Consider the following 14,727-nt stretch of genomic DNA (forward strand, 5'->3'; position numbering starts at 1 on the left):
AACAGATGCCTTGAAAATGGGTGGAAAAGCCAGGAACGCTCCGTTTCTCGGGGCTCACCCTCCGAGCAGCCCCGGCACCGCTCAGTGCCCGGGCAGCGGCTCCAGATGCGCGGGATCCCCCCGGGTGCAGGAAAACGAACCCGCGCTGCTCAAGGTCAAGCTGCTGCCAGCTGCATCCCTCGGAGCCCAGCCGGAGCGGCACAGAACCCAAATCCCCTCTCCCCGTAGCCCCGGCAGGGCTCGCAGCCGCGGGCGCTCCCGGGGGGCTCGGGGCGGGCAGCGATGCTGCGCTGCCGCTGACATTTCCGCCCGCCCGTGCCCAGCCAATTGGCGGGGCTGGAGCAGCCACACATGAAATATGATGATTTTCAGCAGGAGGAGGAGGAGGGGGAGAGGGCGGGAGAGCCGGCGGCTCGCATGCCGGGGGCTGCGCACAGCCCGGCCGGAGGCGAGCGCGGCCGGAGGAGCCGCAGCACCCCGGGGATGGCCCCGAGCGCTGAGCAGGAGGATGCCACCGCCACCCAGGTGGGCCGGGCACGGTGCCACCACGGCCGGGGGACGCTGCCCTGGGGCCTGGGGACGCGCAGCTTTGGGGGGATGTGTGCTGTCCCCCCCCAGAGCCGATGGCTCGGCGCTGTCCCCGCAGAGCTGTGCCGCACACGGGGCCACCGGCGCTGCTTAGCGGAGGGATGAACTTTTTTTTTAGGGGGGGGTTCGGTCGGGTTTGGTAAAAACCCGGAATATGCCAGCCCTGGAAGGACGCGGTGCTGCTGTGCCAGAGCTGCTCGGTTCAAACTTCGCAGCCTGGTCCTCAGTTTGATGGGAAGCACTTGACAGAGCCGCTCTGTGCCTGGCGTTAACCCTCTCCCAGCTCCGGCCGGGCTGGAAGCTGTTAATCCCGAAAAATTCACTCGCAACAAATTTAACCTCACTAAGGAGCCACGGCAGAACTCCGGGAATGGCATCCAGCAGCTGCTCCTTTTTATAATGACTTTGCATTTATCCCGGAGCCGGCTGGCGAGTTCGCACTTTATTATTATTATTATTTCCCCGAAGGGGAGGGGGTCCGATTAAAAATAATAATCATACAATAATATTCCCGAGGTAACCCTGGGAGGGCAAACCACACCTCCCCGTGCTCCGGCTGTGCCACCGCTGTCGCTTTATTAATTTCCCTGCGCCGTGAGTGACAGTCCTCCAGAAGTGATAATTGGTGCGCTGTGTCTTTAAAAGGTTAAAACCCTTTTCAAAAAGGCCTCGACTCATAGTGGGAAAAGACAAGAGAGGCTTTGGCTGGCTTTGGATCCAGAAAACAGCTGCTGATTAGAGTCTGCGTCTTCGGGCTGAATTTATTACATATTTTTCAGCAGCAGGGATTCTAGGAGGAAGCTTCCGTTTGGGTTTCTTGATCGTGGTTTATTTTTATTCAGAGGAATAACAGAGGAAGGATTTGTTCCGGCTGGAGCATGCTCACAACCTGCAAGACCTCCCATTATTAAACTGCCTACTTTGGGCTTTAATATCCATGTGGTATTTTTTTGATTTTTATTAGCGTTATTATTATTTGGCAGCGTGCATCAGTCTATTTTTTTTATTTTATTTTTTAAATAATTTATTCGGAGAGGAAGCTGATCTCGCAATGAGCTTTCTCCTTCCTTACTTGAAACAGGTGCTAATGAAAGAATGCAAATAGCACCGGCTGAGCCGAACATTTCATAAAGAAGGGAACAGCCACCGACCCCAAGCGCTCCGGGATCTGCCCGCTGGCCCCCGGCAAAGGTAGGCACGGGCGCTTTTGTCGCTATTTTTTTGCCGTTGTTCTCTGCGTGGATCTTTGGGATTTTTTCTCGCCCTTCCTTCCTTCCTTCCCTCCCTCCCTCCCTGGCTGGTTGCGGGTGCCCAGCCGGCCGGCCAGATTCCATTTTTTCCTCCCCAAAGGTGCCAGCTCGGCGTCCCCGCGTCCCCAGCGGGGGTGGCCGCGGCCACCTCGGCGCTGGGCGAGCGCCCCGAGCCCGGCGCTGTCACCGAGCCCAGCCCGGAGCCGCGGCCCCGCCACGCTCGCAGCTACTTTGCCGCTTAATTAGCCCTGGCTGTCGCATGAATTTATCGTCGCTTGACAGCAACTTCATTTTCTCCCACCGTGCGGGGAGGAGGAGGAGGTGGAGGAGGAGGAGGAGGAGGAGGAGGAGGCGATGAATTGGCGCTGGCTGGTGGGAGGCAGCGCTGGGGGCGGTGGGAGGCGATCGCGGGGTGTGACAGGGACGTGCCAGCCGGGCAGGGGCGTGCGGAGGGACACGGGCACACGGGCTGGGGACGTGTTGCTCCGGGCACAGCCGCGTCCTGCCGGGGCCCCGCCGGGCCTGCGCCGCTGCCATCCCTGCGGCTGCTCCGCGATGCTCCAGCGCGGAGAGAAATACCCAAATTAAACAAATCTCATCACACTCCGAGGCTGGTTTCAGCAGCGAGGTCGCTGCTGGTGTGTGATCCCCGCACAAAGCGCTGCTGTTGGGGTTTTTTCCTCCTCCTGCTCGGTTTTATTTGGCTGTGGCGTTCGGGGATCAGCCTGCGAGGTTTGTCCTTTGGGGAGCCCGAGTTTTTGCCGCTGTCGGAGGCAGGTGGAGGCATCCGCAGCCCCTTGCGGTACCTGCCCGCGGCTCTGGCCGGGTTTTGTGCCGTGTTCCCAAGCCCGGGCTTGCAGCAGGGACTGCAGTGGCCTCTCCAAGGGCCAAATCCAGCCCTCCTTGGGATGATCCAGCTCCTCTGGCTGTGGGAGCCTCCGAGGGCAGGGATTAGCCCTTTGTCTGGAAGTTTGTGTTTATATTTCGGCGTGTTTAAGCGTTACATGTTTCTGTTCTGGCTGTGCACGCAGGATATTTGCAGGGGTTTTGCCTGAGCATTCAGGAAGGGATCTGCAAGAAAAGTTTCCCCCGATGAGTTGTGCGAGCTGAGGGTGGGCAGCACGTGAAACAAAATATTTATTTTATATAAACAGCTCCTTGAAGCTTCCTCCAGAGAGAACTTGGGAATGTCTGACCTGACAGAGGAAAAGTACCCAAAACTCAATGTGCAGCCTGGTCTGTCCGTCCCTCCCCCATTCCAAAAGCAGATGATTTTTAATTAAGAATTTGATATGGGGTGTGTGTGCAGGAAAATAGGATTAAAATGTGCTCTGGAGGCAGCAGGATGGGAATCTTCCTGTGCTCCTGGTTTGGGCTGGGTGAGGGCCAGCAGCACCCCGTGTCCCCTGCCCTGCTGCTCTGGGAGACAAATCCAGGTGCTGATGGCTGCTGGAAAGCCCCAGCCTCGGGCTCTGGGATGGAAGAACATGGATTTTACCCAAAACCTCGTGTTCCATGTGCCGAGGCAGCTGCTGCTCCTGCAGGATTCACTTCTCGCCGTGCCAGTAACGGAATTTGCCCAATGCTTCTTTTTAAATATTTTTCTTTTGGTGGTTGCAAAGCTGTACCAGAGCATGGGGGGGTCTGGCTTAATTCCCTCCCCCTGTGGCTCAGCTGGAGTGCTCGGATCTGTCCCGGCAGTGCTGTGGGCTGCTCGTCCCCACGCCCAGCACTCGCTGTGCTCAGGGAAACCTTTGGGATGGGAAGAAAGCCCGAGTGAGTGGTGCCTGAGGGGGAGGTGTTCTTCCTATGGAAGGTGGTGTTTTCCCTATGGAGATGTTTTCCCTATGGAAGGTGGCATTTCACCTATGGAAGTTTGTATTTCCCCTATGGAAGGTGGTGTTTTCCCTATGGACATTGATATTTCCCCTATGGATATTGGTATTTCCCCTATGTAAGTTGGTGTTTCCCCTATGGAAGTTGGCGTTTTCTCTATGGGAGTTGATGTTTCCTCTATGGAAGGTGGCATTTCCCCTATGGATGTTGGTATTTCACCTATGGAAGGTGTTTCCCCTATGTTAGTCGGCATTTCCCTATGGAAGTTGGTGCTTTCTCTATGGGAGTTGGTATTTCCCCTATGGAAGTTGGTATTTCCCTTATGGACATTGGTATTTCCCCTTTGAAGGGTGGTATTTTCCCTACAGAAGCTTGTATTTCCCCTATAGATGTTGGTATTTCCCCTATGCAAGGTGGCGTTTCCCCTATGGGTGTTGGTATTTCACCTATGGAAGGTGTTTCCCCTATGTTAGTTGGCATTTCCCTATGGAAGTTGGTATTTCCCCTATGGACATTGGTATTTCCCCTATGGACATTGGTATTTCCCCTATGGACATTGGTATTTTCCCTATGGAAGGGGGTGTTTTCCCTATGGAGATGTTTTCCCTTAGGGAAGGTGGCATTTCACCTATGGAAGTTTGTATTTCCCCTATGGACATTGGTATTTCCCCTTTGGAGGGTAATATTTTCCCTACAGAAGTTTGTATTTCCCCTATGGATGTTGGTATTTCCCCTATGGAAGTTGGCATTTCGCTTATGTAAGTTAGTGTTTCCCCTATGGAAGTTGGCGTTTTCTCTATGGGAGTTGGTATTTCCCTATGGACATATTTCCCCTATGGACTTTGCTGCTTTCCCTATGAAAGGTGGTGCTTTCCCTATGGAAGGTGGCATTTCACCTATGGAAGTTTGTATTTCCCCTGTGGAAGGTGGTGTTTTCCCTATGGACATTGATATTTCCCCTTTGGATATTGGTATTTCCCCTATGTAAGTTGGTGTTTCCCCTATGGAAGTTGGTGCTTTCTCTATGGAGTTGGTATTTCCCTATGGAAGGTGGTGTTTCCCCTATGGACATTGGTATTTCCCCTATGGAAGGTGCCGTTTCCCCTATGGATGTTGGTATTTCACCTATGGAAGGCGTTTCCCCTATGTTAGTTGGCATTTCCCTATGGAAGTTGGTGCTTTCTCTATGGGAGTTGGCATTTCCCCTATGGACATTGGTATTTCCCCCTATGGACATTGGTATTTCCCCTTTGGAGGGTGGTATTTTCCCTACAGAAGCTTGTATTTCCCCTATAGATGTTGGTATTTCCCCTATGGAAGGTGGCGTTTCCCCTATGGATGTTGGTATTTCACCTATGGAAGGTGTTTCCCCTATGTTAGTTGGCATTTCCCTATGGAAGTTGGTGCTTTCTCTATGGACATTGGTATTTCCCCTATGGACATTGGTATTTCCCCTATGGACATTGGTATTTTCCCTATGGAAGGGGGCGTTTTCCCTATGGAGATGTTTTCCTTAGGGAAGGTGGCATTTCACCTATGGAAGTTTGTATTTCCCCTATGGACATTGGTATTTCCCCTATGGAAGGTGGTGTTTTCCCTACAGAAGTTTGTATTTCCCCTATGGATGTTGGTATTTCCCCTATGGAAGTTGGCATTTCGTTTATGGAAGTTGGCATTTCCCCTGTGGAGGTTGGTGTTTTCTCCATGGGAGTTGGTATTTCCCTATGGAGATATTTCCCCTATGGACTTTGGTGCTTTCCCTATGAAAGGTGGTGCTTTCCCTATGGAAGGTGGTATTTTCCCTACAGAAGTTAGTATTTCCCCTATGGATGTTGGTATTTCCCCTAAGGAAGTTGGTGCTTTCTCTATGGGAGTTGGTATTTCCCTATGGAAGGTGGCGTTTCCCCTATGGATGTTGGTATTTCACCTATGGAAGGCGTTTCCCCTATGTTAGTTGGCATTTCCCTATGGAAGTTGGTGCTTTCTCTATGGGAGTTGGTATTTCCCTATGGACATTGGCATTTCCCCTATGGACATTGGTATTTCCCCTTTGGAGGGTGGTATTTTCCCTACAGAAGTTTGCATTTCCCCTATGGAAGGTGGCATTTCCCCTAAGGAAGTTGGTGTTTTTCCTATGGAAGGTGGCGTTTTTCCTATAGAGATATTTTCCTTATGGAAGGTGGCATTTACCCAATAGAAGGTGTCATTTCTCCTGTGGACCTTGGTGCTTCTCCTATGGAAGGTGGTATTTCTCCTATGGAAGGTGATATTTGCCCTATGGAGATGTTTTCCTTATGGAAGGTGGCATTTCCCCTATGGACATTGGTATTTCCCCTATGGACATTGGTGTTTTCCCTATGGACATTGGTGTTTCCCCTATGGATATTGGTATTTCCCTATGGAATTTGGTGTTTTCCTATGGACATTGGTGTTTTCCCTATGGAATTTGGTATTTCCCCTATGGAAGGTGGTGTTTTCCCTATGGACATTGGTGTTTTCCCTATGGACATTGGTATTTCCCCCATGGATATTGGTATTTCCCCTATGGAATTTGGTGTTTTCCTATGGACATTGGTGTTTTCCCTATGGAATTTGGTATTTCCCCTATGGAAGGTGGTGTTTTCCCTATGGACATTGGTGTTTTCCCTATGGACATTGGTATTTCCCCCATGGATATTGGTATTTCCCCTATGGAATTGGTGTTTTCCTATGGACATTGGTGTTTTCCCTATGGAATTTGGTATTTCCCCTATGGAAGGTGGTGTTTTCCCTATGGACATTGGTGTTTCCCCTATGGACATTGGTATTTCCCCTATGGATATTGGTATTTCCCCTATGGAATTTGGTATTTCCCCTATGGACATTGGTGTTTTCCCTATGGACATTCGTATTTCCCCTATGGGTGTTGGTGTTTTCCCTATGGATGTTGGTGTTTCCCCCGTGGAAGTTGGCATCTCACCTATGGAAGGTGGCATCTCCCCCATGGAAGTTGGTATTTTTCCTTATTAAAGCATCTCCTATGTTGAGTTTGGGTTTCTCTGCTGCCTCTGGGGCCATGAACGTCTTCATGCACAACCCAAATCTGGTCCAGCCATTGGGCAGGACACAGTGGGGTTTGTCCCAGAGCCCTCAGCACAGCTGGTGGCACCTGAGCCCTGCCAGGAGCATCTCTGAGGCTTCTGTGACACCTGAGTGTGACTTGGTGGCCCTGCATCTTTATGATTTTTATGATTTCACCCCCTTTGAGAAGCTGGTTTTGTCCCAGAGTTCTCAGTAGAGGTGGTGGCACCTGAGCCGTGCCAGAAGTTGCTCTGAGGTCTCTGTGACACCTGAGGACCAGTGGGAATTTGTGGCCCTGCATCTTTATGATTTTTATGATTTCATCCCTCCTGAGAAAGGGAAATGAAGCTGGTTTTGTCCCAGGTGCTTCTCGCAGTTGGTGGCACCTGAGCCCTGCCAGGAGCTGCTCTGAGGTCTCTGTGACACCAGAGGACCAGGGAATTTGTGCCCTGCATCCCTGTGACTTTTATAATTCCACCCCCCACTGAGAAAGAGAAATAAAACTGGTTTTGTCCCAGGCACTGCAGCCCAGCTCATCTGGCACTGGAAGGGATTCTGGTCATTATTTTCCTTGAAAGAGTCATAAAACTCCTGTAAACACACCCCGCACTCCAAGCCAGGCCTCCAAAGGTCTCTCCAGCATTGCTTGGCTGTTCCTGGGAATGGCAGTTCCATGGGAATGGGGAGATTTCCTGGGAATTCAGAGAGCAGCTGATGGGCCAAAGGGTTTATGGAGCCCTGGAGAAGCCAGGGTCAGAGTGCTGAGCAGCCTCTCCTCTTCCTCCCCCTCCTCCTCCTCCTCCTCAGGTGCACTCTAATCCTGCATTTCCACCTGGATAAAATTCCCAGGATTTTCTCTGCGCTCAGGATGTGGAGCTGGTGAGGGAGGGATGAGCAGGAGAACAGGAACTCCCCTAAACCCCACATTTCTCATAGGGCCAGCAGCGGGGGATCTGTCTGCCCGTGCTGCTGGGAGCACAAACCAATCTGCATCACTTTGGGGCTAAAAACAGCTTTTTTCTCAATGTCTGCTCAATCTCTGCTGCTGGCTAACTTCATGCAGATGGATAGCTTGGATAGCATGGGAATATTATAGGATAACATGGGAATGATATGGGATGGCACGGGAATAATGTGGCATAGCACAAGAATAATGTGGGAGAGGATGGGAATAACATGGGTAACATGGGATTAATGTGGAATAGGATGGGAATAATGTGGGATAGCACGGGAATAATGTGGGATAGGATGGAAATACTGTGGGACAGCATGAAAATGACATGGGGCAGCACACAAATATTCTGGGATAGCTCGGGAATAATGCGAGCTAAAATGGGAATAACATGGGATAGCATGGGAATGGTGGGCCCAGCTCCTAATTTATTTCCATGTTTAAAGGTGTGTGGTGATACCTGAAGAGGGTTTTCCAAAATAACTTAAAGGGCTGGTGCTTGCTACCCATATTTAGCCATGTTTTGGACCCTTATTTACCCATAGACTTGACCCATATTTCCCCCTATTCTTGACCCATATTTCTCCATATTCTTGACCCATATTTTGAACCCATTTTTACCCATACCCTTGATCCATATTTACCCATTTTACCCATATTCCTGACCCATATTTACCCATATTTCTGACCCATATTTACCCATATTCCTGACCCATATTTACCCATACTCTTGATCCATATTCACCCTTTTTTACCCCTATTTCTGACCCATATTTACCCATTTTTACCCATACCCGTGGCCCATATTACCCATATTCCTGACCCATATTTACACATATTTACCCATATTCCTGACCCATATTTACCCATATTTACCCATATTCCTGGCTCATATTTACCCATATTCCTGGCCCATATTTACCCATTTTACCCATATTCCTGACCCATTTTTACCCATTTCTACCCCTATTCCTGACCCATATTTACTCATTTTCACCACATTCCTGCCCTTCCTGCAGCAGGGCTCCCAGGATCCACACACCACATCTCTCTCTTTAGTTCTTTATAAAGCTCTGAAACTTTTCATGCCAAGAATGGAAACGTTGCGGCTCCTTAAGTCAGGGATTTGCTCTTGCTGCTGTGATGGGGGGGACCAGCGTGGCCTTTTTTGTTCCTTTTTAACCTTTCTGCATCTTTACTTTCCCTCCTGTGTGGGAAACAGGGAGGAGGGAGGAGGGGGAGCCTCCTGGCCGAGCTCTCAGTGGGAGTCCCTGGCAGATTGAAAATACAAATAATAAGTTCTGACTCTAAGCCCCAACTGCAGACAGCAGCTCTGGCTGAGGTTTTGGGATTTTTTTTTTTTTATTTTAAATCATTATTTGCTGGGCAGGCTCTGGAAAACGCTGTAGGGGAAGCAGATTTACTGTGGAGCCAAAGGGGGTTTGAGAAGCCACAGGGCTGTGGGTGCTCAGGGGGATTGGGGCTGTTTCAGGGGGAATGTCACACCTGGAACGGGATAATGGATCATGTAACCAGGCTGGGGCAGTCTGGGCTCTGGGGTGCTGCTGGAATCCCCAGGGAGCCCTGGGAACTGCTGCTGGGATGGTCCCCAGGAGCTGCTCCCAGCCTGGACGTGCTCAGTGTCCCACGAGGCCCTGACCCCCACTCCCTGCAGCTGGGACAGGAGGATCCCACAGGAGGGTCCCGTGGGATTGCAGTGGAATTCCCAGTCCTGGTGGAGCCCAGATTTCAGTTCTGCACAATCTGTCCCTCTCTGGTGTCTCTGGGGGACCTTGGGAAGGAGCTGGGACAATAAAATCCAGGGGAAGAGATACCCATGGATGGCTGGATCGTCTCCTGCCACAGGAGGATCCCACAGGAGGATCCCATGGGATTCCAGCCCTTCCTGTGGGTCTTCTAATCCTGGAGCAGCCCAGATTTCAGTGCTGCAAAATCTATTTCTCACAGATAGCAACTTGGGAAGGAGCTGGGACAATAAAATCCAAGGGAGGATATGCTCACGAATCATTTTTTGGCATAGGAGGATCCCACAGGAGGATCCCACAGGAGGATCCTGTGGGACTTTCCAGCCCTTCCAGTGGATTTTCCACCCCTGGAGGAGCCCAGATTTCAGTGCTGCTCAATTTGTCCTCCCTGGCTGCTCCTGAGGGACTTTGAAGGATTTGGGACAATAAAATCTGGTGGAGGAGATGCCCATGGATGGCTGGATCATGTCCTGCCACAGGCAGATCCCATGGGAGTCCAGCCCTTCCAGTGCATTTTCCACCCCTGGAGGAGCCCAGATTTCAGTGCTGCACAATCTTCTCTCCCTGTGGGACCTTGGGAAGGAGCTAGGACAATAAAATCCAGGGGAGGAGCTGCCCATGGATGGCTGGATCATCTCCTGCCACAGGAGTATCCCACAGGAGAATCCCATGGGACTTTCCAGCCTTTCCTGTAGATTTTCTACACCTAGAGCAGCCCAGATTTCAGTGCTGCACAATCTGTCTCTCCCTGGCTGCTCCTGATGGACTTTGAAGGAGCTGGGACAATAAAATCTGGTGGTGGAGATGTCCGTGGACGGCTGGACCATCTCCTGCCACAGGAAGATCCCACAGAAGGATCCCACAGGAAGGTCTCATGGGGTTCCAGCCCTTCCAGAGGATTTTCCACCCCTGGAGCAACCCAGATTTCAGTACTGCAGAACCTGTCCCTCCCTGGCTTCTCTGTGCAACCTTGGGAAGGAGCTGGGGCAATAAAATTTGGTGCAGGAGATGCCCATGGATGGCTGGATCATCTCCTGCCACAGGAGGACCCCACAGGAGGACCCTACAGAAGGATCTTATGGGATTCCAGCCCTTCCAGTGCATTTTCCACCCCTGGAGGAGCCCAGAATTCAGTGCTGCACAATCTTCTCTCCTTGTGGGACCTTGGGAAGGAGCTGGGACAATAAAATCCAGGGGAGGAGCTGCCCTGGATGGCTGGATCACCTCCTGCCTCCCTGGGGAGGCTCCAGGGCTGCTGCTGCCCCAGGGATGGGATTTGAGGATTTGGAGGCTGCAGGAACCCCAAACCAGCAATGAGCAAATCCTGATGTAAGCAGGGATGGGATCAGCAAGCCCAGAACGGAGCAATGAGTAAGGGAGGGATGAGAAAAGCTCCTGGTGATGTCAGTGATGAGCTCAGGGGCCTTGGAGAGCACCTTAGATCCGAACACAACTTTTCTTCTGCTTTTTTGGCTGCTTGAAAGCTAAAAACAGATTTTATAACCCCTTGGGTGATCCTGCATGGACTTGTTCCTGGTGGATGGATTGGAAAACCCACAGAACTTACAGAATGACCAGGTTGGAAGAGACCTTCAAGACCATCGAGTCCAACCCAAACAGAAGGTCCAGGAGGTTTGAAATAGCCAGAATTGGATTTTAGGTGGAATTTTATGTGCAGAAGAGCAGGTTCTTGGGAAGGGCTCAGCTGTACCATCCCCATCCCTGTAACCCCCATCCATCCCCCAAACATTCCAGCATTTCCAGTCCTCCCCAGCCAACTCCCCTTTGTGTTTTAATTCCATAAAAATAAGTTTATCCTCATCTCTCTGTCCTTTACCTGTCTTTGTGTTGCTTTTCAGAGTCCCTGCATTTGCAGGGATATTCATTTCACCCCAGACTTGGTAGCTTGGGCTCATATTTTGAATTTTTTTTTGTTTCCCGTACTTCTGGCATCAGAGGGAATTTCATGGGAGAGTGCAAATTGCCGAGACAAACAACTTGTTTTGTTTTGAAGGGTTCCAAAGCAGTTTGGTCAGATTTTTCTTGAAAAAAAAAACCCAAAAACCTCCTTGCTGCAGGGAATTTGGGGTAAGGAAGGAATTCTGTGCAGCAGCAATTTTCCCAAACCCACATGGTTGAATTTGATTGATTATAACTTGGATTCATTAATTGGAGAGGAATTCTGTGCAGGGGATAACAAAAATCTGGTAGCTGGAAGGGGAAGGAAGGGAAATATTTATGGGTTAGAGGAGGGGCATGGGGGGTCAGGAGAGCAAGAACTGCAGATTTTAACAAATAAATCAGGTAATTATAAAGATATTGCTGTTTTAGCCAAAAAAAAAAAAAAAGGGATTTTTTGGGTGTAGAACTTGTTTAGGTTGATGGTGGGAGCAAAAAGTTCTTCTCAGCTGGGGCAAAAATGAAATTATTTCACTCCTAATTAAGCTGGATCCATCATTAGTGGGATTTAATTTGGCTTTGGGGGGTCAGGAGGAGCTGGAGGCAAAAATCCTGTTGGAAGTTTTGTTCTTAAATTGCAGAAGGGGAATTGGTTTTGTTCCCCCATCCCTGAAGGGAATCCAGGGACACAATTCCCCAGGGTTTCTGTCTTTCGGGCAGGAGGAGAAGGAACCTTGGGGTTTGTTTTGGATTTGCCTGTGAGGCAAAAATGTCCCTGGGCTGATCCTCCCTGGCAGGAAATGCCATTTTTGTGGGGGTTTTGTGAGGTTTGAGTGGGTTTATGTGAGTTTGTGTGGGGTTTGTGGGGACCAGAACAAGAAATGCCATTTGTGAGGGATTTGTGTGGATTTGTGTGGGATCAGAACAAGAAATGCCATTTGTGTGGGGTTTGTGTTGGGTTTGTGTGACCCCAGTGCTGAAAATGCCATTTCTGTGGGGTTTGTGTGGGGTTTGTGTGGGGTTTGTGTGGTACCAGAGCTGCAAATGCCAGCTCTGTGGGGTTTGAGTAGGTTTGTGTGGGGTTTGTGTGGGGTTTGTGTGGGACCAGAACAAGAAATGCCATTTCTGTGGGGTTTGTGCTGGGTTTGTGTGACCCCAGTGCTGAAAATGCCATTTCTGTGGGGTTTGTGTGGGGTTTGTGTGGTACCAGAGCTGCAAATGGCAGTTCTGTGGGGTTTGAGTAGGTTTGTGTGGGGTTTGTGTGGGACCAGAACAAGAAATGCCATTTCTGTGGGGTTTGTGTGGTACCAAGGCCCAAAATGCCACTTGTATGGGGTTACGTAGGGTTTGTGTGGGTCTAGAGCAGGAAATGCCACTTGTGTGGGGTTTGTGTGGGGCTTCTGTGGATTTGTGTGACCCCAGAGCTGCAAATGCTATTTCTGTGGGGTTTGTGTAGGGTTTATGCGGGATCAGAGTAACAAATGCCATTTGTATGGGATTTATGTGGGACTAGAACAGGAAATGCCACTTGTGGTGGGTTTCTGTGGGGTTTCTGTGGGGTTTCTGTGGGATTTGTATGGCACTGGGGCTGCAAAAGACACTTGTGTGGGACCAAAGTAGGAAATGCCATTTCTGTGAGGTTTCTGTGGGGTTTGTGCAAGCCTAGAGCTGCAAATGCCAGTTCTGTGGGGTCCAGTGCCATGGGAGGCTGCAGGAACAGCTCCTTTCCCTCCTCTTGTAATTCCATGCCCCAATTCCATCATCCCAAGGATGGAGAATATCAACAACAGGCCTTTGGATAATGGGAATAACCCCAGAACTCAAAGGAGTCCTGGAAAACTCACCTGAGGAGCTGCCAGGAAGTGCCTGAATTCCCAAAATATTGAATCCAGCTGGAATTCAGCCCCTCCAGGGTGCAGGAATGCAGCAAATTGGGATAAAACTTCACAAAACCTCCAGGAATGGGAGTCAGGGCTGAAATTCCTTTTGCCATGTGAATTTTGAGGTACAGGAATTTTGGGCAGCAGGAATTTTGAGATAAAGAAATTTTGGAATACAGGAATTTTGGGATTCAAGAAATTTGGGCTGCAGGAATTTTGGGATGCAGGGAATTTTGGGATGCAGGGATTTTGGGATGCAGGGATTTTGGGAGCCTGGGCCATCCTGGGCCCATCAGCTCCTGGGCCAAGCACTTCCCAGTGCTGCTCCTGGTGGGATTTTATCCCTTGGGAAGATTTTCCAAATCTTAGGATAATATCAAAATCAGGTAGAACACAAAGAAGCTGCAATTAGCCCCTGTCCATCATTATCCCACCTTTATTTTGGGTTTTGGGTGCATTTAAGGCCTGAACCCATCCCTGAGTAGCCTTTTCTGAACAAAACTGAGAATTCCAAGGGTGATTTCCCAGCTCCCTGCCATACCAGGTTCCTGTTCCTCCTGTTGCTATTTCTGTCCATATTTATTAATTTTTCCCCCAATCCATTTAGATTTTGCCGCTGGAAAAGCTGCTCAGGGCCCTGAGCTGTCTGCAGGAGCTCACCCCCAGCTCAAACCTGCATTTTAGCCTAAAAGCCCATCAAAATCTTCATTATGGACCAACTTTCTCGGCTGAAAAACCCTAAAACCGACTCGGCAGTGGGGAGCAAAGGTGGAGGAGGGGGGGAGAGGATGCGAATATCCCAGAAAGTTGCAAAGTGAAGCATTCCGGAGTGGGAATAAGAGCTGGAGGTTGAATGTGCAATCACAACCTCCCTTTGTCTGCGGGCTGTTGATGGGCGAAGCTGCAATCTCGTGGCAATAAATAGATATTTAAGATAAGCTCCGGCGTGTAATTAAAGACTTCTGCCACACGGCCAGATGCGCTGCCTTTATCTTTGTGTAAATGAGAGCAGAGCGGGGCTCGGCTGCGCTGAGAGCCCAAAAAAAAAAGGGGGGAAAAAAGGTTCTTTGTCCCAGTTTGCATCCGTTTGCTGCAGGGTGGGAGGGAGGGAGGGATGGGACGGTCCCCACCCCGGGAAAACTGGGAATTTCAGTGCTCCGATGGCTAAAGGGGATTAAATGTGTTGGGGAAAGGTGTTGCTCTCAGTCAGAAGCGTTTCCCTGATTTTCCATGGTTTTGGGATGGGAATTCAGGGAGGGAGGGGTGGAAATTCAGGGAGAAAGGAATGGAATTAGGGAGAAAGGAATGGAATTAGGGAGGGAGGGATGGGACCATCCCCAACCCAGGGAAACTGGAAATTAGGATGCTTTAAGGGATGAAGGGCATTAAATGAGTCGGGAAAAGGTGTTGCCTTCATCCAGGAGCGTTTCCCTGATTTTTCAGTGTTATGAGATGAGAATTCAGGGAGGGAGGGGTGAAAATTCAGGGGAAAAGGA

General features: G+C 50.2%; 1 protein-coding gene across 3 annotated transcripts in view; it reads left to right on the top strand.

Annotated features, from left to right (window-relative positions):
• The first annotated feature begins 459 nt into the window (after positions 1-459).
• The window catches only part of HIVEP3 (HIVEP zinc finger 3), a 370,775-nt gene continuing 356,507 nt past the window's right edge, over positions 460-14,727 (top strand). For 2 of the 3 annotated variants that reach the window (XM_063177546.1, XM_063177547.1), the window contains exon 1: positions 1,274-1,779. The gene's annotated coding sequence lies outside the window, so the exon portion shown is untranslated. Of the gene's footprint in view, positions 526-1,273; positions 1,780-14,727 lie in introns of those variants that run through there. The other variant, XM_063177548.1, reaches the window with a different exon arrangement.

This window comes from Melospiza melodia, chromosome 27, assembly GCF_035770615.1.
Source record: "Melospiza melodia melodia isolate bMelMel2 chromosome 27, bMelMel2.pri, whole genome shotgun sequence".
Taxonomy (NCBI): domain Eukaryota; kingdom Metazoa; phylum Chordata; class Aves; order Passeriformes; family Passerellidae; genus Melospiza; species Melospiza melodia.